The following is a 7500-nucleotide window of genomic DNA, read 5'->3' as shown; positions in this document are numbered from 1 at the left end:
CGTCATATCATGCATAAGGGAAACAGGTATCGATTGTTTCAATTGAAATACCGACTGGCTACAGTAGATTGTTGTAGTTATAAGAACGTGCAGATTAGAATTGGATTGAGTGATATACGGTACTCAAATTTCCTATTATATGAGCACTAATAACTAATAATATTTCTAGTCCCAGAAATATTAGCTATTTCAGTTTCCAAAATGGACCGACATCGATCCCCTTTAAAATCGGAAAAACAGGCAATCCATTAATTCCTTGTACGCAATTTTTAGAATAAAACTTATTAATGCTTAGTTATCTATAAATATTAGATGATGTATAAATGTTCATAAATAGATTTTGAGGATTTATCCTGTACTTATTGCCAAATATAATTTAAAAATATAGTACAAATGGAGAAATGTAAGATTAGCTCTTCAAGCAACGTCAAACAAAAAATAAACTTTTAATTTTCAAATAAAATATCCTGTAGTTACACCTCTGAAACCGATTTTTTTTTCAATAAAATCCATACACGTGGGTGATCACACACATACACACACACACACACACGTATGTCCCCCCCCCCCTAGTAGTTCTGCTAACATCTAATTATGAGTTATCATTGCTAAACCGTAGAATATTTTACAATCGCTAAACATTTCATTTACTTTTTCTGTCCCAATTACAATGATAAAACGGCACTCTACTAAATGATTTATTGTTTATCTCATGTGAATAAACATGAACATAGAATGCTTTAGTAAGCTCAAGCCATAATAAACACAAACATAAAAAGAATTGTGTAATAATATGCTGTGCAAGCGTTCGTTTAAGAAAATCTGTGAAATTCATCTTGGTAATTTTCTGTTACGTCCGCATAACCGATATCGACGATTCTGGTATCGTTGGATTCCTCTCACTCTATACAATACAAATATGTACCCCCCCAATCCCTTGCCCGTTGTTGTCGTGGGGGGGGCTTAGGAGACGAAGACTGAGACCCAATACAGGGATCTCCCCTGCCTAGGGCCTCAGCCCTCGACTCAACTAATTTTGCATGGTCTTTTCCCTCTCCAGCTTTTGTTTCCGTCTCTTCTCCATCCCCTTCTACTATCTACTTCCTAAGGTGTGAGAGCCGTGCTGAGAGGATGAAAGGTTGACCTAGTGCCAGTCCTGAACGGCCTGCGGGAACTATGGGCACGGTACTCCCGACTAATCTAGCCCTTACCTTCAGTAGCGAAAGGAGGTGGACCGTTTAGGCCTTCTTATATAATCCAGGTTCCCCATGACCAGTAATGAAAATGTAATCCCTTTATTAGAGGCTATGAGGCTAGCCCCTTTATCAAATAGCCCCAACCCAGGCTCTCCTTTGACCACGGCTCCGAACACTGAAACTACTACCCACTCCTCAATGCCTACTAGTGCATTACCCACCCAAGCAGAGAATCAATCTCCAGAAGACATTCCTACCCACCCAACTTCCTCAAATTCAACTCTACCCCTGCAACCTTCATCAAACAATCAATCCTCCCTTATTACTACCTTGCAACCTTATTCTCCATCATTCCGTAATACTCCCTCTTCCACACGTCCCCGACCATCCACCACCACCAACCCTACAGATATCTTAAATACTCTGTTTAGCCCAGCTAAATGGGACCGATTTTTCGTGATCCCTGCTACAGCTCCTTACTCAGGCAACACTCTTCTCTTTCAACAATGCCTCCAAAAACAAGTAGGCAGAGTCCCTTTCTATACCAGACACGATCGCTCCCGTCTGGTAACAGTCAGATCAGAAACTGAATCTATAGCACTATCAAATTTAACTGATCATTCTGGCAACCCCATTCCTGCAGAACCTCATCCAACCCTTAATACCTGTACCGGAACTGTCTCTCTCTCCCCAGCAAACTGCGCAGTCGATACCAAAGATTGATCAGACTGTGGAGAAGACTTATTAGGATGCCTCAAAGACCAAGATGTGAAATCAGTACATTGCTACACCATTCCTCCTGAAGGTCAACGAAAGAATCCGACCAATGTTGCCAAAATTACCTTCCGTACACATGACCTTCCCTTACGTATCTACATTGATGGACAATCCCTCCCTGTTCGACCATACCATCCCCCTCCCCGTCAATGTCAAAACTGTTGGCGCTTTGGACATCCTGCCAAACATTGCCGTTCCACAGACCGATGCCCCATATGTGCCCAACCTGGTCATAATCGATCAAACTGCTCAACACAAACACGAACATGTGCTAACTGCGGCGGCCCCCATAATGTATTTTATAGAGGCTGTCCCACTTACAAGTTACAACAAGCTGAGGTAGCAACTCTCAGATACAAAAATGGTCTCACTTTACGTGAAGCCAGACAGGAAGCATGTCGACAAGGTTTCTCTCATACTCCATATTCTAGTAACATCGTTCGCTCAGCCCCTCCCCCTCCACCCCAAAATGTCCCCATTTTCACTTCTACATTCTACATCCCTCAGACCAATTCCTTTGCTACTCTAAACCCAGACACCGCAATCTCAACCACAGCTCCTATCTCAACTACAGCCCCAACACCAACCCCTCTCCCTCCCCGCACTACCCGCAGTAGACAGACTAAACGTTCTAACCCTTCTTCCCCTACAGTACAATCACCTCCACCTAACTATATCTTTGTTCCTGAGACACCAGTCTCCTCTTCCCCCCCTCATAAGAAAACCTTTATCCCACAAAACTCTCCAACCAATTCCATTGCAGAAACAATGGATGACATTCAAAGCTATATGCTTGAGACACAAGATCCCATAACTCATGCTCCTTCCACACTTGAAGTGGTTTCCGATATTCATACCCCTCCTACTAATCTTCACCCCTACACCCCTTCCTCCTACTCCCTCTCAACACAACCTAACTCCCTCAATCCCGTGCACCACTGATATCCATCGTCCTGATATCCATCCCCCTCGTACACCCCTTCCTCCTACTCCCTCTCAACACAACCTAACCTCCTCAATTCCGTCCACCTCCGATATCCATCCTCCTGATATGCATCCCCCTCTTACTCACAGCACCCCTACACCCCATCCTCCTAATCCCTCCCAAGACAACACATCCCCTTCAACTCCAACTATCTATCCTTCCGATATTCATCCTCCTAACACTGATACTCCCCCCACATCTACTCCCTCCCAACACAACCCACCCCCTTCAACCCCAACTATAGGCACATTCTCCCTCCCTCCATCCCCTCTATCCTTTGCACTCCCTCCCGGATACACACGAGAATCACTCATGGCACAACAATGCCCTTCTCCAGATTCCCTACCTTCTAATATCCCTCCTTTACACCCCCTAGCTCCTTCCCCTTCAAATTCCCCAACACGTACTTGCGTTATCATTTGTAAATCAACTAGGATATAGCTCTCCTACATTGGAATATTCGCGGTTTCTGCTCTCATAGATCAGACCTACGTCATATCCTTGCTTCTTATAATCCATCTATTATCTGCCTCCAAGAGACTTTCCTCACACACCCTCCTATTCCAATTCCCAATTACCATTTTATCTCTTCCCCACACTCCCTTTATGTCTCGTCTATACTTATCCATCATAAAACACCTTATGTCATACCTCCCATTCAAACTTCTGTCCCGTGCACAGCTATTCGCATCTTTCTTCGCCGCTGGATCACAGTGATTTCAGTCTACTTCTCCCCATCCCATCCTATTGACTTTACTCCCTTTGAGACTCTAATTTCCAAACTCCAACCACCTTTCCTTGTAGTTGGTGATTTCAACTGCCGCCACACTCTGTGGGGTGACTCTACCACCAACTCCCGAGGCCGATCTCTAGATCGCTTCTTCTTCACAAATAACCTAATTATTCTTAATTCAGATCGCCCCACACACTTTGACATGCGCACACAATCCTTTTCATGCCTTGACCTCTCTCTATGCTCTCCTACTTTACATCTAGATTTCCATTGGTCACTTCTAGACCACTTCCCAATACTCCTTTCTCCTACTTCTTATGTACCACTTCCTAATCCTCCACACTGGTGCTTTGATAGAGCTGACTGGCATACTTTCACTTCACTCTCTACTATAGCTATCCCTCCACCCCCCTTACCGTCCATTTCAGATATGCTACATTGTTTTACAACCACGATCCTAAGAGCTGCCTATACAGCCATTCCTCGAACTTCAAAACCCTATACCTCTAAATGTGTTCCATGGTGGAATTCTGATTGCACTAAAGCGCTTCGCTTAAAACGAGCAGCCTGGAACAGCTATCGCTACAAACAAGGCACCCCTCACCAGCTATCAGCCCTTATTTCCTTTAAAAGAGCATCTGCCCATCTTCGCCGTACAATTAAAAACAGCAAAACAAATAGCTGGCAAAATTATGTTTCCTCAATTACATCTTCTACATCTATTTCAGCTGTTTGGCGACGGATCCATAAATTATCAGGCAAACATCCCCCCATCCTGCATCCGTCCTCCATATTCAAGATATTCTCTTCTCTGAGCCTGTCAAAGTAGCTAATGAACTGGGCAACTATTTCAGCCAGGTCAATAGTGGCTCTCACCTTTCCCCACACTTTTCTCCCATTAAAGCCATCAAGGAACACACCCCTATTACCTTCACCCTATCCTCTGATGAGTCCTATAATGCTCCTTTTTCTTCTTCTTGATGACTTAACCATTTATGCATCTGGCACATCCATACCAGATCTCTGTCAATTCCTTCAGTCTGCAATAACATCAGTAACTTCTTGAGCCACCAACCATGGCTTTCGCTTCTCTACCTCTAAATCTTTTCCCATCCTTTTCTCTTGCTCACGTACGGTCCCCAAACCCCCACTCTTCTTATATAATGCTCCACTCCAATACCGTTCTTCTGGCAAATTCCTAGGCGTTATATTTGATTCCAAATTGTCCTGGTGAGACCATATCTTGTACATCAAAGAAAAAGCTCAACATCGCCTCCGAATCTTACAAACTTTTTCACATATCTCCTGGGGCTCAGATCGCAACTCTCCTCCATCTTCATGTTACCTTGATTCTCTCCACTCTAGATCATGGATGCCATATCTACTCCTCTGCCTCAACCTCTCTTCTTGCTCACCTTGATACAATCCACCACAGCGGTCTCCGCTCAGCCCTAGGCGCCTTCCGCTCCTCTCCAGTTGAGAGCCTATATACTGAATCAGGCATGCCGTCCCTCTCTCGACGTCGAGCCCTTCTCTCTCTCCGATTTCACCAATTTTCCCTTACCAAACTAACTATTCCACAATCCTTACTTCTTCTCCACGTTTGCCAACTCCTCTCCCCGTACGCATGGATACCCTCCTCTCCCATTCCCCCTTCCCTCATCTCCGACCTCTCCCACTGTCTGTCCATTCCATTCCTCCATGGCTTATACCTAACCCCTGTATTTGCTCCTCAGTTTTCCCTGACCCACCAAAATCAGATATTCCCCCCTCTATCCTTCTCACTCATTTCCTTGACCATGTCTCCATTCATTCCTCCAGCATTCATGTTTACACTGACGGTTCCAAATCCATCTCAGGAGCTGGATTCGCAGTAACATTCCCAAATTGCACTTTCAAATACATCCTCCCTCCTGAATCTAGTGTCCTTACTACAGAACTATATGCACTCCTTTTTGCCTTAAGACGCATATATTCATCCACCTCTTCCTCTTTTACAATTTTTTACTGACTCCCGTAACTCTTTAATCCTCATAAAGTCTATGCACTCGACCGATCCCCTTGTCTGTAAGATCCAGAACTGGTTGTTCTATCTATCCACACGTCACAAATCTATCAGATTTTGCTGGGTACCCAGCCATGTTGGAATCCCTGGCAATGAACAGGCAGATACTCTTGCACGATATGCCGCAATGTCCACATCACCTCAACAACACTTCTCACATATTCCAGCTACAGATTACTACCCCCACTTTAAGACCTTTTTGTATACCCGATGGCAATCATTTTGGTCAAGACTCCACAACAATAAATTACATACCGTAAAACCATCAATCTCCTCTTGGTCAGCTCCATTTCACAAAAACAGACGTTGGGAGACGGCCCTCGCACGATTACGTATTGGCCACACTCGCCTAACACATGCCTATCTGATGTCACGCTCAGACCCGCCCCTATGTCCTCTATGTAACATCCCTCTTTCAGTCCTACACATTCTCTTGTCCTGTCCACGCTTTAATACAGCAAGTACCTCTGCTTATCCACACCTATCCTCCCTTCACCGACCTCCCTACATATCAGACTTCCTTACAGAATCCCACAGCTTCTGCCTCGACAACCTGTTCTCCTTCCTCAGACACATAAATATCCTTCACTTGATCTAACTCCCTTACCTAAACCACCATAATCTTTTCCCTCATCTTCAAACTTTCAACACCATTCTAGATAGTTGACACATAACAACTATCATCTGATATCCCCCTTTACTATACCTTCCTATAGTGCTATATGACCTTAGATGTCTAGCATATTCATCTTAACCATTAACCATTAACCATTACAAATATGTAGGTTTTATTGCGCGGAAACCCCCCGTTAGCGACAAACTTGGACCCGATATCGGGGGCGACGATGTCGGAGCGGCGGACGTAATATATGAAATTACCCTAATAATATAACCTCACAGTGAAAATAATCATGGTTATTCATATGAATTTCCATTGCACAGCCCCTGCGACCCCCCCGGGGGGGGGCTGCTGCCCCCTAACCCCCGCCGAGGAAACAAAACCTCCACCACGTATTCACGGCAGGATAGAGTGCACACGAATTAGATGCGGAACCGATAACCTACAATAACCTAAAATTATTAAGGTACTAACCTGATTGATTAATGTCGCTAATTAGTAGGGAGGGTGCTCCTTTGCCAGGCATGCTGGTTGCCCGCACCTGCCGCAGGTTTTCTCCCGACGGAGGCCACCTCCGTGGCGGAAGCACGTCTCTAACATTTTTTCCTGGCTAGTTGCAATTTCGCGCAGAAAAACCGTCTCCGAATACGAGCACCCTCCACACTCGGCCATCGCGGCGGCTATGACTGACTTCTGAACGCGACGGTTATTTCGGTTAGGAATACGGATGTCGTTATTCCAGAGGACGGGAAACTCGACCTTGAGGCCATCGGTGTAACATCGAAAGAGGCGCAAAACCCGCCGATGAGGGCGGGCCACCCTGTTCATCCTGATTATACTACAATCGTCTCTATATACAATGCTGACTATGCCAAGGTTAATATGCTGATTCATTCAGTGGGAATCTTACGAGGTAATTGTAATATTACGCCCGCCGTTCCGACATCGACGACGATTGTGTAATGCTTTAGCCTGCCGGGAATACGTAGTGGTTTTGTTTCCTCGGCGGGGGTTGGGGGGCGGCAGCCTCCCCCCCCCCAGGGGGGTCGCAGGGGGCACAGCCCCCTGCAATGGAAAGTTATGTGAATAACCATGGTTATTTTCATTGTGCGTTATATTAATAGT

The sequence above is a fragment of the Penaeus vannamei genome, chromosome 22 (assembly GCF_042767895.1).
Source record: "Penaeus vannamei isolate JL-2024 chromosome 22, ASM4276789v1, whole genome shotgun sequence".
NCBI lineage: Eukaryota > Metazoa > Arthropoda > Malacostraca > Decapoda > Penaeidae > Penaeus > Penaeus vannamei.
Note: the sequence above shows the minus strand (reverse complement) of the source record.